Source organism: Myotis nattereri (assembly GCF_964212035.1).
Source record: "Myotis nattereri genome assembly, chromosome: 11".
Taxonomy (NCBI): domain Eukaryota; kingdom Metazoa; phylum Chordata; class Mammalia; order Chiroptera; family Vespertilionidae; genus Myotis; species Myotis nattereri.
The window spans coordinates 79,375,965-79,394,114 of NC_138086.1; positions in this window are offsets into that span (position 1 = coordinate 79,375,965).

Sequence of the window (18,150 nt, forward strand, 5' to 3'; positions counted from 1 at the left end):
TTAACTGCTTCTCTTTCTCCCTCTCCCTTATTTTTTAAAATTTATGGGTTTTTATTCCATCTCAGAAAAGAATATAGCTGAATAGAACTCTCATAATTGGGGACTTTGCTTATCAAAGGTTATTTTTTTCAATATGCCAACAACTGATGCTTTAAGTAAAACCATTTCTCTATTTTCCTTATCGTATGAATTAATAAAATCCAGGGAGAAACTGTATGGGGATTGTGAAAACAAAATAGGATTTTGCGCAGGGGGAGCATTTTTGGTGGCGCTAGTTTTATGCGTTACCATACGTCCCAATGGCTCTCATAAGCGCAGGGACTCTACACGGCACAGTGAGTTCAGGGAAGGTCCACAAGTGAGCGCCGCGGATGTGGCTGTTGCAGTAAACATAGTTACCATCAGCAGGTGAGACAACTGGCAGCCTTTTCATTCAGCTCTCTTCCCATTTCTGACCTTTTAAAATTCATGCAAACAAAGGAGAGGTATTTCGGTAACAGATTACAGGTGTATTTTTTTCTTAATGTTTCCCAGTCTTTCGTTCATTCTAGAAGAAAAGGTTTAAATCTGGGTGCCTTGGCAATTAATGAGTTTCATTCCTGATAAGGGTGCTTAGTAGAAGTAGTAAGTAGTTTCTTTTAAGATGTTTATTTGCTAATCATTCTTCATCATGAAAAAAATACGCGAAGTATTTTTCTATCACGGTATTCCTGTTCAAGTGTTGTGAGTGTGCATGTGAGTGCGCCCGTGTGTGTGTGTGTGTGTGTGTGTGAGTGTGTGTGTGTGAGTGTGTGCGTGTGTGTGTAAGAGAAGGATTAGAGAGAGAGAGAAGGATTCCAAACAGTTTGGAAAGGTATTGGAATCTGATAAGACTCTCGTTTAAATGAGATAGTACCACATTCCTAGAATAATTCAGCAGGTGTGTCAGGGCATCTGTGCTGTTGGTGAGAGGAGAGGAGAGGAGAAGGGGTGGTCCTCCAAGGCTGGCATAATGTAAGCTGTCACATCAGCAGGTGCGTTCAGAGCGAAGTTGCCCAAAGAATGGGCTGAAGTGGTGAAGTGGGGCTGACGTTTCCTCCTGAGACTCATCACCTTGTCACCTCAGCCATCAGAGGCCCAATCTCTTGGGGTGTGATGGCGACTGGACAACAGCTGGCTGACTCTCCTCTGCTATTGGCTAGCGTGGACAGCGGGTAGGAAGGCTCTCTGCCGAGCTTCACCGTTGCCCTGTGTGCAGCCTTGACCAGCCCTAGTAGGCACGGTTAGGCCTCGGTGGTTGCAGGCATTCAACTTGGAAGCCCTCTGGCCAGGAGTCACGGTTGAGAACATGACTGCATATTGCATTGTTAACTTGGCCATACATGACATCCAAGCCACCTCTCCATGTGAACATACTCAGTCGCTGCTTCTATAACAGTCACAGTTATTTGTGAAACACGCAGGGAACTACCTAAAATAGTTCCAGCGTGATACAAATGTTAACTCGGAGTCTGACCAAGAGTTCCTTCATCAAGGCTGCCGTTGCCTTAAACTTAGCCTGTGCACAGCCCTCTGAGCACAGCTAGCGTGCTCCGGTGAGTGAGCGCGGCATAGCCTGAAGAATCCTGGCGCAGGGAAGCCGCAGGCAGTCCTTACAGGGACCCGACCACCTCTGTCCTGTTGCAACATAACCTTGCCGGGGAATTCCGCTAAACTTAAAGGCATCATTTGCTTTTGTCCTGATACTAAGTACTCAGAAAGGTCGGCTCTTTCCTCGGACTTCAAATTAGATTAATCTGCTCGCAACTGATTTCCTTCAGGTACTGGGAGGCTTTCTCTTCCTTTTCGAAGGTGGGAAGTCAGTGTGATTCCAGTTCAGTGACACTTTTGTGCTGTGGGGAGATGTAGATAATACTCTAGTTAATACCTGAAAGCATAATTAGCTATTCCATTGGAGAGGTTTCCCGACCGTTTCCAAAGGCAGGAACCATTTGTCTGCAAGCCTCGCCTTTCCATTTCTAGCTGTTTTGTGACAGCCACTGTGTGAACAGAAAAGCTGATTTAAAAAAAAGAATCCTCAGATATGTACTGAGCTTCTGTCTTGTGTCCTGCACGGTACTGGACATTTTTTAAAATAAAGGAGAAATATGAGATAATTACGTGGCTATGCAAGACAAAACTGTTATCACAGACTATTTTTGATAAAGAGACGTCTAATGAATTACCTTATACATCCATTTTACTTTTATTTTCTTTAATTTGTAGGTATCTTTAAGCGTAAATTTAGTGTAAAAATGCATCCCATATTGGCATAACATCCTCACAGTGACTCATAGAAAAAAATTGGAACAATATTATGTATTGCCCTTTACTGTTATTATTTTCTAAATTCCCCTAAAACTTAGCAGCTTGAAACAAATCCTTATATTCATCGATCCTGTGGGTCAGGAACTCGGGGCTCAGAGGGAGCAGATATTACTTTGCTTCACAGTAGCTGATAATTCAGCCAGAAAGACAAAGGCTGTGGCTAACTGGATGGCAGGGGCTAGAACCCCTTGCAGCTCACGCGCTCGTTGGCACGGGCTGGGACACAGACACGCTGGGACCACGGTTCGGAAGACCTGCAGGTAGCGTTTCCGTGCACCTTCGCTGCCTCCCAGCACGGCAGCCTCAGAGTAGGAAGACTTCCCATATCCTCGCCTCCTGGCTCAGGGCTCCATTGTGAGTACTACTGGGATCAGTGCCGAAGATGCAACTGTGACCATGCAAATAAGAAACAGTCCAGACCTTCAGCCATTTAAAAATGTCATACATTTAATTCCATGTATACCTGTTATTTGCTTACTATATCAGTTTGCACAATTTTAATCTTGGTTTGGTTCTCCCCCCCCCCCCCCCCCCCCCCGCCGTGGAAGTGGCCCTTAATAAAACACATGCATCACGGTGAATTAATAAGCTAGTATTCTGATTATAATCAGCGTCACAAGACCTTTCAGTTTGCAGTTTGCTTTGGGTGAGCAAAGGATTCAACCCTGGGCTCTGAGCTGATACCAGCAACCTAACATCTTGCCTAAGGCACTGAGTTCTCTGGCTTTTTCATCTCTATCCATCAGCACTCTAACTGTTGTTACAAATCAGAGCCATGTTTTGGGGAGATATATGGCCAATCTTTGGAAATATTTTTTTGCTTAGGCACTTCCTCATATGTTTTACTCATCAGCACCTGTCCTTTTAGTAACCCTCCAGGTACTTCTCATCACACACAGAAGAAAATCAGGTTGTGTTCTCACAGCCTAAAATGTCATCTCTGTGTTTTTGTTTTGTTTTATTTGTTGATATTTGGATGTATTTTTACCATTTGTCTCCCTCAATTGACTATAATCTCCAGGAAAACGGGAACATTCCAGAGTTGTAGGGAAACAGCTAGTCCTAAATCAGGGCTTGTCTTGTAGAGAGAATTCATGCACCAGTGGAGCTAGGTCAGGGGTGGGCAAACTTTTTGACTCGAGGGCCACAATGGGTTCTTAAACTGGACCGGAGGGCCGGAACAAAAGCATGGATGGAGTGTTTGTGTGAACTAATATAAATTCAAAGTAAACATCATTACATAAAAGGGTACGGTCTTTTTTTTTTTTAGTTTTATTCATTTCAAACGGGCCGGATCCGGCCCGCGAGCCGTAGTTTGCCCACCCCTGAGCTAGGTGCTTCTACTATTGCTCAACACAGGACCTGGGTCCTTGTTAAATTTCTTTTCCATCTGTTTAGCTAAACATGTATAGATGTTTCGAATGGAGTTGACCAATAAAAAAATTAAATGAAAACCCAGCACCCTTCCCTGGAGCTTTCAGTACCCCTAGATTTGAACAGACACTGTTCGTGGCCTGCTGGTAGCTACTTGTATGTTCTAGAACAGTGCCCTCAACTTTGTCCATCTTCACCATCTTCTCCATGCAGGTTATAAGGAAGAGTCAAGCAAAGCTTACTTTCCTTTTTATTGGGGTAATACGGCCTCTTCAAATGATCACTAAATTCTTTGCAAGATCATGGCAAACTGTGACAAAACCTGAGCTTAAAAGAAACCAAGATAATCTTTAAAAAAAACATCTATTTATTGATACAGGCTAGACATTTTTTATTGCATTTTTGCTTTAAGGTATAAAATTATAGATTCATTTTCTATTTTAAAGAAGTGCCTAAAATCACAAATCTAAGGTGAAGTCTCCTTTCAGAAGTAAGTGCTTGCTGAGCTACCCGATACTAAAGAATATGCTTGATTTTCTCAATTAGCATAAATAAGCAAAGTTTAAACTATCTCCAAATATTGACTCTTATCTAGTACATATCTCAAAGTCAAAACAAAATTACCTCAAGAATTAAAGTTCAAGAAATAATACCTAATCATTAGTTACCTACACTGCAAAGTCATATGATCCCATGCATTTTGTTAATCATTTCTAGTAACTTTAGAATTTTAAGTTTTAAAATAGGAAATGTAAACTTACTTTCTTTAAGCTTTAATTAAGTATGGAATATTCAGAGGTGTTTATAACACCTGCTTTATAATAAGTAGAGTATTATTTCAAATGCCAGATGGACCAATTAAAATATTCTTTCAGACGATGTAGGTAATTTTTTCAAATCCAAATTTAAATCTGCACTGAAAGAATGTAAACTTATCTAAGTACATGTTAGTGAAATGCCTTCCATTTTACCTTGGAGAGAGTGTAAAGGACTAGGCCCCCTCTTCCTTCCCTAGCATGTCCTCCTCATTCTCAGCCTCCAACTCCACCGTTTCTACATCCACTCCTGTCTCCCCTGACTAGTGCAGCTCGAAGCAGCTCATATTTTATATAGAAATGAGTCTCGCAGAACAAAGGGAGAATTATAGGCTTTTAACCCACAAGTAACTGAAAATTAAAACTGGTAGAAGATAAAAGCCATAGAGAAAAATGGACGTGAATTCATATATAAAAATACAAAGACTACCCTCCAGTGACTCCTACACTTACACTGTTGATACAGTTTACTCAGTTCACACAGGAGGAACCCCGTTGTGGCTTCTACCTGGATCATCCATCCAGCACGTTTCCACCCTCAGGACACGGTTTCATGAAGAGTCAGGAAAAAGGTTTGTTCTCAGCCCCTAACATCTTTCTCACACCCCATTGTCAACAGCTGATTTTGCATAAGGTGACAGGTAGGTCTTGGTAAAGGATTTAGAATAATCAGATTGTAATCCCAGTGATAGAAATATGCTTCTGTCATTAATAAAGAAATTGTGTTTGTTTTGAGAGGTAAGAACATTTGCAAGACAAAAGTTGAATTTGGGGTCATAATGGCTTATTCAAAGGGACATGATTATGAACAAAGATGCTTACAGAACAAGATCAGAATCATAGATACGTATAGGTAATGATGCCTGAATGAAAAGGGAGGGGACTGCCCAGTTGGTGTGGCTCAGTGGTTGAGCATCGACCTATGAACCAGGAGGTCACCGTTCAGTTTCTAGTCAGGACACATGCCCAAGTTGCAGGCTTGATCCTCAGTGTGGGATGTGCAGGTGGCAGCCAGTCAATGATTCTCTCTCATCATTGATGTTTCTGTCTCTTTCTCCCTCTTCCTTCCTCTCTGAAATCAATAAAAATATTTTTTAAAAGGGGGGGACTTACTAATGGAGGCTCACTTGTGATTATCAATATTGCAGGTTCCACAGTGGGTGACAGACAAAGCAGATTTGGGGCAACTGGAAAAGGGAAATGCAATGTAGATCAATTGTGTGTAAACAACTTAACATTGAAGGGAAGAAGTAATAGAAAATATGAGTAAGGAGAGTTTTTTTTCATACATGCAAGGTCTTATTATGCACACAGAATATAGGTACTCTGATGAATAAACATTTGAAATTTCAGACTGGATGAAGGTTACCTGAAATCCCAAGTTTAAAAATAGTGAAATATTAGGAAAAATAACTCATCAGTATTGAAACTCTTCAAACATACAGACACATCAAAAAGTATATGTGTGTATGCATATCTACAGGTATTTATGTATATGCTGGCTCAGTGCTTCCCAAGCTTTTAAGAGAGTTATGAAGAACTACCGAAAAATTGACCTAAATCAAATGAGTCTAAGAAGAAGGAAGACAATGTGATATCAGAATTTTAAAAAGACGCTCCTGAGATGGAGTTGTGACTCTTTGGACCTAAGAAGCCCCATTGGACAAGGTAGTCCTGGGCATCCCAGGTAACCCTGCCAACCCATTCGCTCTCCTGTGGAGAAAGGTGTGGTCACTGGGATCTCAGCAGAGGAGCACGTCCTCAGATGTAATGTCATGTTCTAGCAAAGTAGAAGAATGCAAGTAAAAACAAGCAGTTTGAGAGTTTGGACTACAGTTTACTCAACTCAGGTGTCCACTGTAGACCTAAAACATTGTAGGATCTCAGTTAATAACTTTTAAAAATATGTATATTATTGACTTCAGAGAGGAAAGGAGAGGGAGAGGGAGGGAGGGAGAGAGAGAGAGAGAGAGAGAGAGAGAGAGAGAGATCAATGATGATAGAGAATCACTGATCGATGGGCTGCCTCCTGTATTCCCCCCTGCTGGGGATTGAGCCCACAACCCTGGCATGTGCCCTGACTGGGAATCGAACCGTGACCTCCTGGTTCTAGGTTGAGGCTCAACCACTGAGCCTTGCTGGCTGGGCTCAGTTAATAACTTTTAAACAGAATGAAAGAACTGGGCCCTAAGCTAATCATACTTTAGCTGTATAGTGTTTTTACAAAAGTACCATAAAATTAGTCCTTTCTTTTCTATAATTTATGAAAACTTTAAAATTCTCTGTGTACATTTTTGGAGGTGATGTGGCTACACCAAAGGGAACATTTATTTTGGGAATTTAATGACATGAAATTAATTTCCATTGATATGATTCCGATCTAAAATCCAAGGGCATCTGAACAGTAAAAAGGTGTTAAAGGCCTTCTGGCTGTCTCTTTCATCAACTTTTTTTTCTTTTCCTACCTCACACCTAGCAGGGCCATCACAGGGCCAGGAGTTTGACAAGTAAATGGTTGCAGCTGTCAGTGCGACTGTCTGGCTTCTCGGCGCCCTTTATGAATATGTGGGCTGGTTGCTTGTGGAGTGGCTGCATTGCAGAAGGCCCGATGGGTCTTCCAGGTAAAGAAATCCCTGCAGTTGCAATGCTCATGCTTAGCCTGGGGCGCCCCTTCGTGACTTTTGCATTTACGTAAAGCACAGCATTTTGAAAATTAAAATGTATTTCTATTGAGTTTAACTTTGATTGCAGACAGCTTGGCGTTATTCCTCGATCTGCATTTTACAACAACTAATAAACACGTCCCTCTCAAAGAGTCACGTGGTGAAGCATTCTCCAGCCCTGCTTTCTTCACTGCGCAGGTGCTTCCAGAGCAGCCCTCCTGCCTCCTGGCCCTGTCTCACTTCCTGCCCTGGGCTGTTTGTTCCTTTCCCATTAACCTACCTAAACTTTTGCTCAATCACGTGATCCTGCCCAAATTTAAAAGTAGTCCCTTGCTTAGAAATTCAGGCTTTCCAAAGTTGTAGAGACCACCCAAGGGGAATTTGTCCTGGCAAACCATGCATATTATATAATTAAAACATTTTTCCGACTCATATAGTTAATCTCAAACTGTTGTCAATGCTAGTGACCTTTAATAATCTACGCTAATTATTTTAAATGTAGAAATTACCAGTCATTTTATCCTGTTTATTTTCTTTTTATTACCTTGAATTCTTCCGAAGAACATGAAACCTAGCTTTATTATTAATTATCTGGTTTCTCTTTGGAAAGAACTTTTTTCATATTATATAATAATGGGCACCCATTATTTTACTTCCATGGGAAATCTCTCTTCAGAGTTGAGATTCATCAACATTGTAACATGCCTCTTTTTATGCCAGTAGACATAATTTTGACAGCAAACATATGACTAAACCTTTACTGATAATGGTGAACATTTAATCTGTACAGGTGTGCAGTGTTTAAAAAGATGCATTTTCATCTTTCACTGGTTTGTTTCATGCAAGAAGTAGAGAACTTGGGAATTGGGGGAGCAAGGTTCAAGTCCTAAGATCGCCACTTGGCTGTGTGTCACACAGGGCAAGTTCAACAACGTTCAGCTTCATATATACCATGGACAGCCCCTACCTGACAAGTGTGGGGAAGGTTAGATGAGAAATGCCTGTCAAGCGCCAGGTAGCTCCTGGCAGAGTCGCAGGCTCACTGAGGACAGAGGCTGTGAAGAGCCACGGAGTTGCCACCCACACTGATTGGTCGGGTAGTGGATCACCTCTCTGGAAGCAAACACTGGATGTGCTTCCACTGATTTCCTGTGGAGACATTTTGCCCGTTTATATCTCTATGTAGAAATGTATTAACGGTGAGTAAATATGAGATCTGACTTCTGGGAAACTCAACTCTGGAAAGAAGCATCCGGACCAATAACAAGTGAAAGCAACTGTTGTCCTGGGTCTTACTGACAGTTAGTGCTTGGATGGGTATAAAGGGCATCTCACTTTGCAGTAACTGGCAAAGCCCGGTCACCAGCATGCGTGAGTGTCTCTGCTCATGTGTGTGGGCGTGCGGCCTGGTTATTGTGTGTAATAACAGCCCTCTCTGTGTTCCGTGTGCTGAGAGCTACTTCCCCCACATCTATTGTTAGCCTGTTGACTTTGTTAGTAATTTCTTTTACTAGGAAGTTCCATGTGACCTATACCATAATGTCATGGTCTGTAAAACAGAGATGATAATAACAACTGCCTCATATGGTTGTTAAGAGAATTAAGGTACATTCGGAAAGTGTTTAAAGCAGTGTTTCTGGCACCGTAAGAGCTCCGTATGTATGACTTCTAAAGAAGACGTGATAAGCTGTGTTTCTCTGTTCCCACATGGATCCTGAGGTCTCAGTCGGTAAAACAACACAGAGCCTCTCACCTTGGTATAGTACATCAGATGTTCTATGCTCTTGCAGAGTATTTTGTATTTTGGAGATCTTTATTTCCAGGTACATAGATAATTGTGTTCACACTGGTTATGACATAATCTTTTTGTCTTACTGAGTTGAAATGCCATTCTTGCCATTTAATACAGTTGTATATCAGGGACTCTGTTGACAAATTCTGCTTTCTGTGCCTCTAATCCTCAGCCAATACCATCTTGATTTTATTATTTTGGCTTTATAGTGTTTTGTGTGACGTTTACCTGTTAAATTATTCCTTCCTTGCCTATTTTGCATTTGCAAACCTTTTCCAGTTATTTTTGAAAGTTTTTAATTTCATATAAATTGTAAATCATCTGCCTAATTTTCTAAAAAAAATCTAATTTGAGGTCCAATATAAATATAATATCTGTATATTATATTTGAATTGGCTACTGAATTTCATTGAATTCATTTTCACCATTTATTGATACAATCATGTAATTTTTATTCTCTAATTTGTTGATATGATGGATTACATGGGTTTCCTGATACTGAAATGCCCTTTCATTTCTGGAATGAACCCAACCTGGTCATAGTGTGGTGTGGTGTTTTTGTTTGTTTGTTTGTTTTTCTGTTTAAATGATTTTATTGATTCCAGAGAAAGAGGAAGGGAAAGGGAGAAAGAGACAGAGAAACACCTATGGGAGAGAGAAGCATTGATCAGCAACCCCCTGCACCAACCCAACCCAGGAACAAGCCTGCAACCTGGACAGGTGCGTAATGCATGGTTTGTTTGCGTTTGATACATGACATTGGTTTATATTTCAGTTAAAATTTTTCTATTTAAGCGAGGCTGGTTTATGTTTTTTCTTTTCTGCTCTTATATCATGTTTGCCATTAAACTATCCTGGACTCATAAAATTCACTGGATGCTTTCCCACTTTTTTAGCTCCCTGGAATAATTAAAATAATGTTGGAATTATTTTATATTAAAACTTGAAGAAAGTTCTGCTATGAACTCAGTTTTTCCTGAGTTCAAAGGTCTTTCCTTGGTAATTGGTCTGTTTTATTTTTCTCATGGCTTGGGTCAGCTAGCAAGGAAAACAACCAGTGTTGATGTTTTCAAATGTATTTCCATAGAGTAATTGCAGTGTGCACTCGTAATTATCTCATTTTCCCATACATATCTGCAGTTCTTCTCTTTTCTTTCCTGATACTGTCTGCTTTTGTTCTGTTGTTTTGTGTTTGCTTTTTTTCTTTCCTTATTTGGGTTTGAAAGAGGTTTATATGTTTTATTGCGCTTTCAAAAATAACAGCTTTTTACTCTTTTTTGTTGTTTTCATTCCATTTGTCTTGGCTTTTATTTCAATCATGTCCACCTTAATATATTTCGTTTGTTTTGCTTTCTTTAAACATAAACTTCATTGAGTTTTCCTCTTTGCTCTTTATAATAAAGGTACTCATGGCGATCAAGTTTCTGCCTAGAGTAGCTCTCACTGGAACTCACAAGTTTTTGAAGTAACGTTTTTTCATTGTTTCCAGAAAATTATGATTTATATTTTTTATTTCCTTTTTGATCCAAAGTTTATCTACCTGTGTTTCTTTATTTCCAAGAAATCTTTTTTTCAAATCAAAGATTCGAGTCGCTTACTTATTCCATATGCCTGTTCTTTATTATTATGATAGACTATATACCTTGGAAAATCTCTACTTTTAAAAATTAAGGTTGCCATATAGTTGATCAATTTTAACAGTTCCTTGCATATAACTCGACCACATTTCTGTAATAGGAGGTTGTAAATGTATCCAGCAAGTCAACTGTTTTCATTGTGATTCAATTCCTCTAGCCCTTTACATACTTTTTTTTAATCTGTATTTGTCGTGTCCACATTTAAAAGACATATATTGAAGCCTCTAATTATAATTGTAGTAGAGGCCTGATGCACGAAAATTCATGCAAGAGTAGGCCTTCCTTCCCCTGGCTGTCAGCACTGGCTTCCCTCCAGCACCAGGTCCAGGCTGCTTCCCTCCTCTGGCCGCCCGGGACCCCCACTGACTTCCCTCCAGCCCCAGCCCTGGCTTTGTTAGGAAGGATGTCCAGAAGATATCCTGTCTAATTAGCATATTACCCTTTTATTATTATAGATGTTTTTCAAGTTCTCCTTGCATTTCTAATAGGTTTTGCCCTGATATTTTTCTGCTAAATTGTTTGAGGCTTACAGGATTCAAGCAGTTAGACCTTGGTATCTCTTATGATAATCTAATGCTTCCTCTTATCCTGTTTAGTTCCATTAACCTTGAAAACCACCTTGTCTGGTATTAATGCTTCAACTTCCGCCTTCTCTCTGTGCCTAGAAACTCTTTGTCAGCTCCTTTATTTTCAATCCACAGCACTTCGGTTTTAATATGGCTCATGTAAACAGCTTAGAGCTATTTTTAAAATATAAGAATGTTACTACAAATGCTCTATCATCTTGTTTATTTCTTATGTAGTTCTTTTCCAGAGTATCCTCTATGCTACTTTCTTAGGGCACAAATACAATGAAAATGATGTATCAAAATTTATAAAAATAGTAAGAGTGTCTGTTTAAACAACATTAAATTTCCATGGCTAGAAGGAAATATTAAAAGTATTTCATTCATAAGCCCTATTTTAAGATCAAAGGCATCCTAATTTTAAATACTGCCTCAAACAAGCTTAAACATTTCATTCAAATTTTTTAAGTTTATAGATTAAGACATGCATTTAAAAATAATTAAGGTGTTCATTTGAAATAACAATAAAGTTTTTACTAAGAATTAGATTTGCTTCTAATAACATTACCAGTGATAAAATATCACATAATTTGGGTACATTAAATAAGCTGCCACTTAATAGATTATTTTTATTTTATTATACTAAATGATAAAGTGAAAGAATTACTGGAACTTCTTAAAGAAAGTAAATTACTCTCAAGTGTATATTGTAAGTGAGGAGTGTAGGTTTAATATTAAATGTGATTTATTACCTTTCTCATCCTCCCTCCATGATGACAGCAGCCTCAAGGAGGTAAGCTTGAAATGTCGAAATTATTTAACTCTTCCCATGAAAATATTTTTCAGCTTCTTGCTACAGGTATATTTTTATTGTCATGTTTTTCACTTTAAGTTATATCAAATGAGACGACTTGATGTTCATATTAGTTAGCAAGAATTTTCTCAGTGTGTAACTTCAGAGGTTATGATAAAATAAGGCACCAAACATGCGTATCAGTCATCTTGGCAGATTCTGCTTCTAGTCCTGCTCCCAGGTATAACTCACACAGAGTGGATATGGGCATCATGCTGGTGACGCTGTGATACAATGTGGTGGCACATTAGTGATTCTGTGAAAATGCCTAGCAGATGCAAGGCAAGATAAAAAGTTCAGAATCACAAGTTAAACATGACTTCCTGATCATCTGAGGGTGATTTAAATTATGAAAAGAACAAAGTTATTTTTACAGCAGAATTCTTTCACCCAGTAAGTATTTATTGAACAACTACTGTGTGCCCAGCAGAATTCTATGTGCTCATAAATCAGAACCGAATCCTTACTGCTTCTGTTCTCAAAAGAGCTCACTGTCTAGTGATTGAGTACCAACTATTTTTTTCCTCTCTTGAATTAGGGACTGGATGACCAACTCATCCCGGTTTTAAAAGTGACCTTGAAACTAAGAGAGCCCAGAATTGCCAGAGGAAGACCGTCAATTATCCAGGTGATTTTTCAACGTCTAGTCCTTGATTCTCAGACCTGTGCGTCCTAGATGGGAGAGACAGCACCATGTATTGGCTGCTAGTGACAACCACCTGTGGCATCCTTAAGGAGAATAGCCTGGATTTTATAGAGAATAAGTGTTACAGAGTGAGACATTAAGGGATTTGTTTAATTACCACAGGGCTCTACAATTGATTTGATGTGTTGCGAAAACTAATTATTATAAAGAGATGTACATGGGCCCTTAAACGAAACAGTTGCCTTGGCCCTAGATGCTCCCCACACAGTCCCACCAGCACAGGATTATTCCTGTGTTCTGTACAACGCAGAGAAGAATCCGCACTAACCCCTCCCCAGCCCTTGTCGAGTGAAGGTACAAGGCCAGGCGCACAGGCTTAGAACCCAGAGGGACCTGTGATCTCAGGAAACATTCCCGTTCACAGGAATGTGCCTGTGATTGGTCGGTTTTCACCTTTTCTTTCCTCATCCTGGGCTGCTGAGACTTCTCTCCATTGCTTCCTTCCTTCAAAAAATTGTCTCTCTATCCTCTCATCAGTGGCTTCATTTTCGGTCCGTCAGTAGCAGTCCATAATATGGGCTTTGTGGGCCTTTGAAAAAAGGTTCAGAAATGAGAAAATTGTTGTTTTATATTGATAATCATAAACTCTCCATGTATATCCAAGTCCTTTTTTTAGCCTATTCCCTCAGTTTTACAGATACCAGAAAATTTTTGGTGAAATGATGTTACCTTGGAACATTGTTATATGTTTGCTATTAACTTTAACGTTACATTGCATTAGTCGGGTGGTCCATCAGATTGCCTAAAGTATGTCTACACAAGTCTGTACTGAAAAGACTCCTTTCTACCATCCGCCATGCTAATCCATGATCATGCAATAAAAGCCTACAGGCGAACTGTGTGTTACTCTATCACATTCTAAAGCTTTAGTTTTAACGTGTCTTCACCAGTGTTATTAATTTATAAGTCAGTCCATATGAATTGCCATTTGTATAGAATGTATGTTTCTTTTAAGTATTTTTTTCACATACCACAAATGTAAATCAAAATCATAGTTTGGAAAAATCCTACATACAAGCCCACAGGCAAGTTATTTTAATATTCCTCATCTTCAATTTCATTGTTGTTTAAAAGGGAAATAATTATAATAGCTCAGGAACAAGCAATGAAAGTAAATTTCCATACTGTGCATCACCACCAAAGCAAGTATGTGGGGACTTTCTCTCCCATACCTTGTCTGGGCACGGGGAGCGCTGTGCTGGCCTGGGAGATGTGGGATGCAGGGCAGCTCTGGGAGCTCAGACTGGAGCACAACGTCCTGAAAGACAGACATGATCCGTGGCTGTTTCTAGAAGGTCTTCGCTGGAGAAGGAGGAGGGCAGCTGATCAGACTCGAAGAGCAAAGGTTGGTGTCTCAGCAGATAACTAGGCTTTCCAGCACTTTCTGGCGGCTCCTTGTAGGTAGTCCCATCTTTTCCACTTAGCGACACCCCCAGGTTTCCAGATCCACTTCCCAAAGCATTTGTTTGTTTCTCCAAAGTTATCCGCTTCTTCTTTCCACCTCTGCCGAGCAAAGGGAGCACAAAGGAAGCCTTTGTAGGCAGGTTGAGTAGATGTAAAATAGAATTTATTCAAAAAATATATACAGGCAGAAAAGCAGCCTCATGCTGGCCATCACTCCTTTTTTTAATTGTCTAACAGAGAGGTGTGTCTCTGTGAGATTTACATATAATGGCGACACCCAGAAAGGGCTTTTTAGACAAACCTATTTCAGTGCTCCACACACTTGGGGGAACAGGTGTCACGGAACACCTGTGAGACTCTAAGTGTTCCGTACGCAGGAACTAGCTTTGTTTGAAAGGTGGAGGCTCTGAGATCAGCAACGGGAATCTGCCAGACCTTCTGAAACAGGATACGGGGCAAAAAAGCTGCAATCCAGGAAAGCAACAGGAATTGTCAAGAAGATAGTTGCTCAGCCCACATGGCTCAGTGGTTGAGTGTCGCCCCATGAACCAAGAGGGCACATGCCCGGGTTTCAGGCTCCATCCCCAGTGTGGTGTGTACAGAAGAAAGCCAACCAATAATTCTCTCACACCATTGATGTTTCTATCTATCTCTTCCTCCCCCTTCTCCTCTGAAATCAATAAAAATATATTATAAAAATAAATAGGATCTTTCTGAAAAAAAGAAAAGAAGAAGAAGGAGAAAATAAAACCACCTCCCACCGAATGTATGGCCCAAACCGGCTCAATGCCTCAGTGCAACCTGGTGACTAAGTCACCTCAGGCAACACCTAGCCTCCTCCTGTGCTCACTGTCATACATCAGCTTGTTAAAAATCACACCAGGATCTGCTCTGACGTGATCAGAAATGGAAAGCCCATTAAAGACACACACACACACACAAAAAAAGGCCTAAGGAGCCCTTTGGAGAAGTGTCCACCGCTTCCTGGGAGGATCCTCCCCCACATTGAATGCCCTGCCCCCGGTTCCATAAACCTCCATAGAGGAAGCAAGGCCCCCACGGGGGCTGCACTGTCTGGAGCAGCCTGCTCTCTGTCTCACTGCTTCACTGATAAACTCACTTCCATTTTAAACTCCAAGCCGCCTTGTGTTTGAATTCTTTCCTGCATGAAGCCAAGAACCCACAGTGGCACCCTGACCCTAGGGTTGTGGAACCCCAAAAGCCTGCAGCACTTTCTTGAGCTCACTCCAACCTGCCTGGAAAGACTTACAGATTCTGAAAGAGGGGAAATGAGCCTCTAGATGTATCCAGAGGAGGGCACTGCCCTAGCTGATCGCCCCTCACTTTCTATGGGTTAGGAGAGGGGATGGGAAAGGGAGTGTCATCAGAACAGTCTTTCTAGGATTTGATTTTCAATCTTCTCTACCCACTTCCTTTGTGGCCAACCCTTTTGAATCTCAAGAGCCTAGTTAGATGTTTTTTTAAACACTTAAGTAACAAGAGCTTCTTTTTTAATTGCATTCCTCTCAAGATGGGGCTGGGAGGGGCTGGGCGCCTGGAAAGAAGAAAAGCATGAAGATAAATATGTCAGGGTCTTATCTTGCTACTTCTATTTCACACAGTTTTTCTTGAGAATTAAAAGAGATAAAGTATATGAGGCATTTATCCTAATGCCTGTTAAGCACAAAGCAAGGGATTGATTTATTGAGCTTCACTTAGGTAGCTATTAGGTTAGACGTCAAGTTTGTCAGGAAATGCCCTTTATCCGAGTTAAAAATGAATAGGATAGCACCTTTCAGACTCATTTCAATATAGCGACTTGGTAATGCCCACTTCTTTAAATTCAATTACTTTAAGATGAATTGTTGATGTAAGTGCAGCTGCTAATTACCAAATAAAACTAGCTTTGTTACTCAGCCTCCAACACTATTATTTATTGTCATTGAAATGTATGGAATATATGGGATGCTATACAGAAAAATTAATAAACCGCTTAAAACTGGATTAGCAATAAATAAGACTGATAAGCAAATAAACATCTAATTTGGTAATAATTCTTCTAATAAAGATCTATTGGTTTTTAAGGATTATAAATTAGATATATTTAATAGCCTTAAAAGATCCTAAATAATTGGGGTATTTAGCCTCACTTTTTGGGAAAGAAAAACAAGGGAAGGACAATAAATAAATGACCCAAATGCTACATCACTCCTCAGTGAGGGGAGGAAAACGCAAGTCTAGATCTACCCATCCGCTTCTTTAACCTCTCACTGTTAAACCAAACTCCCCTATCATCCCCTCTGGGTTCCCCAGGACTAGCAGCTTGGAGCACATTTCACTGGCTGTCTGCACAGTGCACTCATTTTCTGAGAGTTACTGGGAGATGTCTTATCCTTGTTGTTGTTCTGGTGGAAAACATAACCTGGGATGAAAATGCCAGGGGAATACTAAGGGACATTTATCTTAATTATTTCTCAGCTCCTTGGGCTATAAATAAGCAAGGTCTTTCTCGTCTGCAATAAGTATGACGCACCCGGTTAACATCAACAGACAATAAAATGATGCCCAACCCTTAAGTAAAATTAATGAAGCTCCCTGATTAACTTATTACTCGGCCGCTACAAGGTATGACAAAATCCGAGACAAATTTAAGCTAATCTCCATTGATTGTTAAAACAACAGCATTCTTGGTTATTTTCCTTTGAACAGTATCAAACCAGATATGTTAGATGGCCTAGAATTTTCACGCTGAATGAATCTTACGTTCCAAAACGTATTTTAGTTTTTACCTTAAGAAGTAAGCCACAGAGCACTTCTGAGGTTACTAATAATAGCAAAGGGATCATTCTAGCTCCTCACTGACTACAACAGAATACTGTCCCTTTCTGTACTGAATAGATGGAAACATACCAGAGAACATGGTCTGTGTGCTTCAGTATGTGGGAGGAAGAACCCTTTATTTCAGCCAAAAAGGCACATAGCACACAGGCATTACACTATCTCATTGTGTCTGCTACATTAAATTCCTACCCTGAGCTCTCAGTCTAAGCTTCAGAGACAGTCTTCTGACCCAGTATAATAAATAACTAGACCGTCTCATAATCAGGGGGCAAATAATAGCATTTCCTAACAAGGAAAGCAAGATGTAAATTATCTTCTCGATGTAAAATAATAGGCTAAAAGAAAAGGGATGCTAATTTCAAATCCATGCTAAAGAAGACTATTTCATACATTCACTGACTTCTGCCTTCATCTAGCAAGTACTTATATAGCACCTATGCATCTGGAGCTATACTTTGGTGACAGAGCAGGCTGATGAAAACTCAGATATGGCTGCCAGTCAGCTCTGAGATAGGGGAGGTGTCAGCATAGGAGCAATGACCCCTGTGAGCACCCCTGTCTGAGAGAAAGCCACCCCAATGCCAGACAATCTAGTTCCTCCCAGTATGTCCCTGGATCCCCCAAGCCACTGCCCCAGAGCTGGAGCTCAGAGGGAGTGGGACCTTGTAAGTTTATGCCCAGCCCTTTAAGAGGAACTGTCTAGGTCAGTGATGGCGAACCTTTTCGGCTCAGCGTGCCAGCATTTTGAAAAACCCTAACTTAACTCTGGTGCTGTGTCACATATAGAAACTTTTTGTTATTTGCAACCATAGTAAAAAAAAAGACTTATATTTTTGATATTTATTTTATATATTTAAATGCCATTTAACAAAGAAAAATCAACCAAAAAAAATGAGTTCGCGTGTCACAGGTTCGCCATCACTGGCCTAGGTCTCTGCAGCCTCTGTGTCGCTCAGCCACAACCCCTGCTGGTTTGTACAGCCCAAAGTTACAGGACTTCTCTTCTGAGCTCTGGAACCCTGGACTGGGGGTCTGGTGTGGGGCTGGGACTCCTTGCTCCCCATGGGAGGCCTCTACAGGGGAAATAGCCCTCCCGATTAAAAAAAAATGCCACACGGGTGTCAGATCAGCCCATTCCATTCTGCCCCTCCTA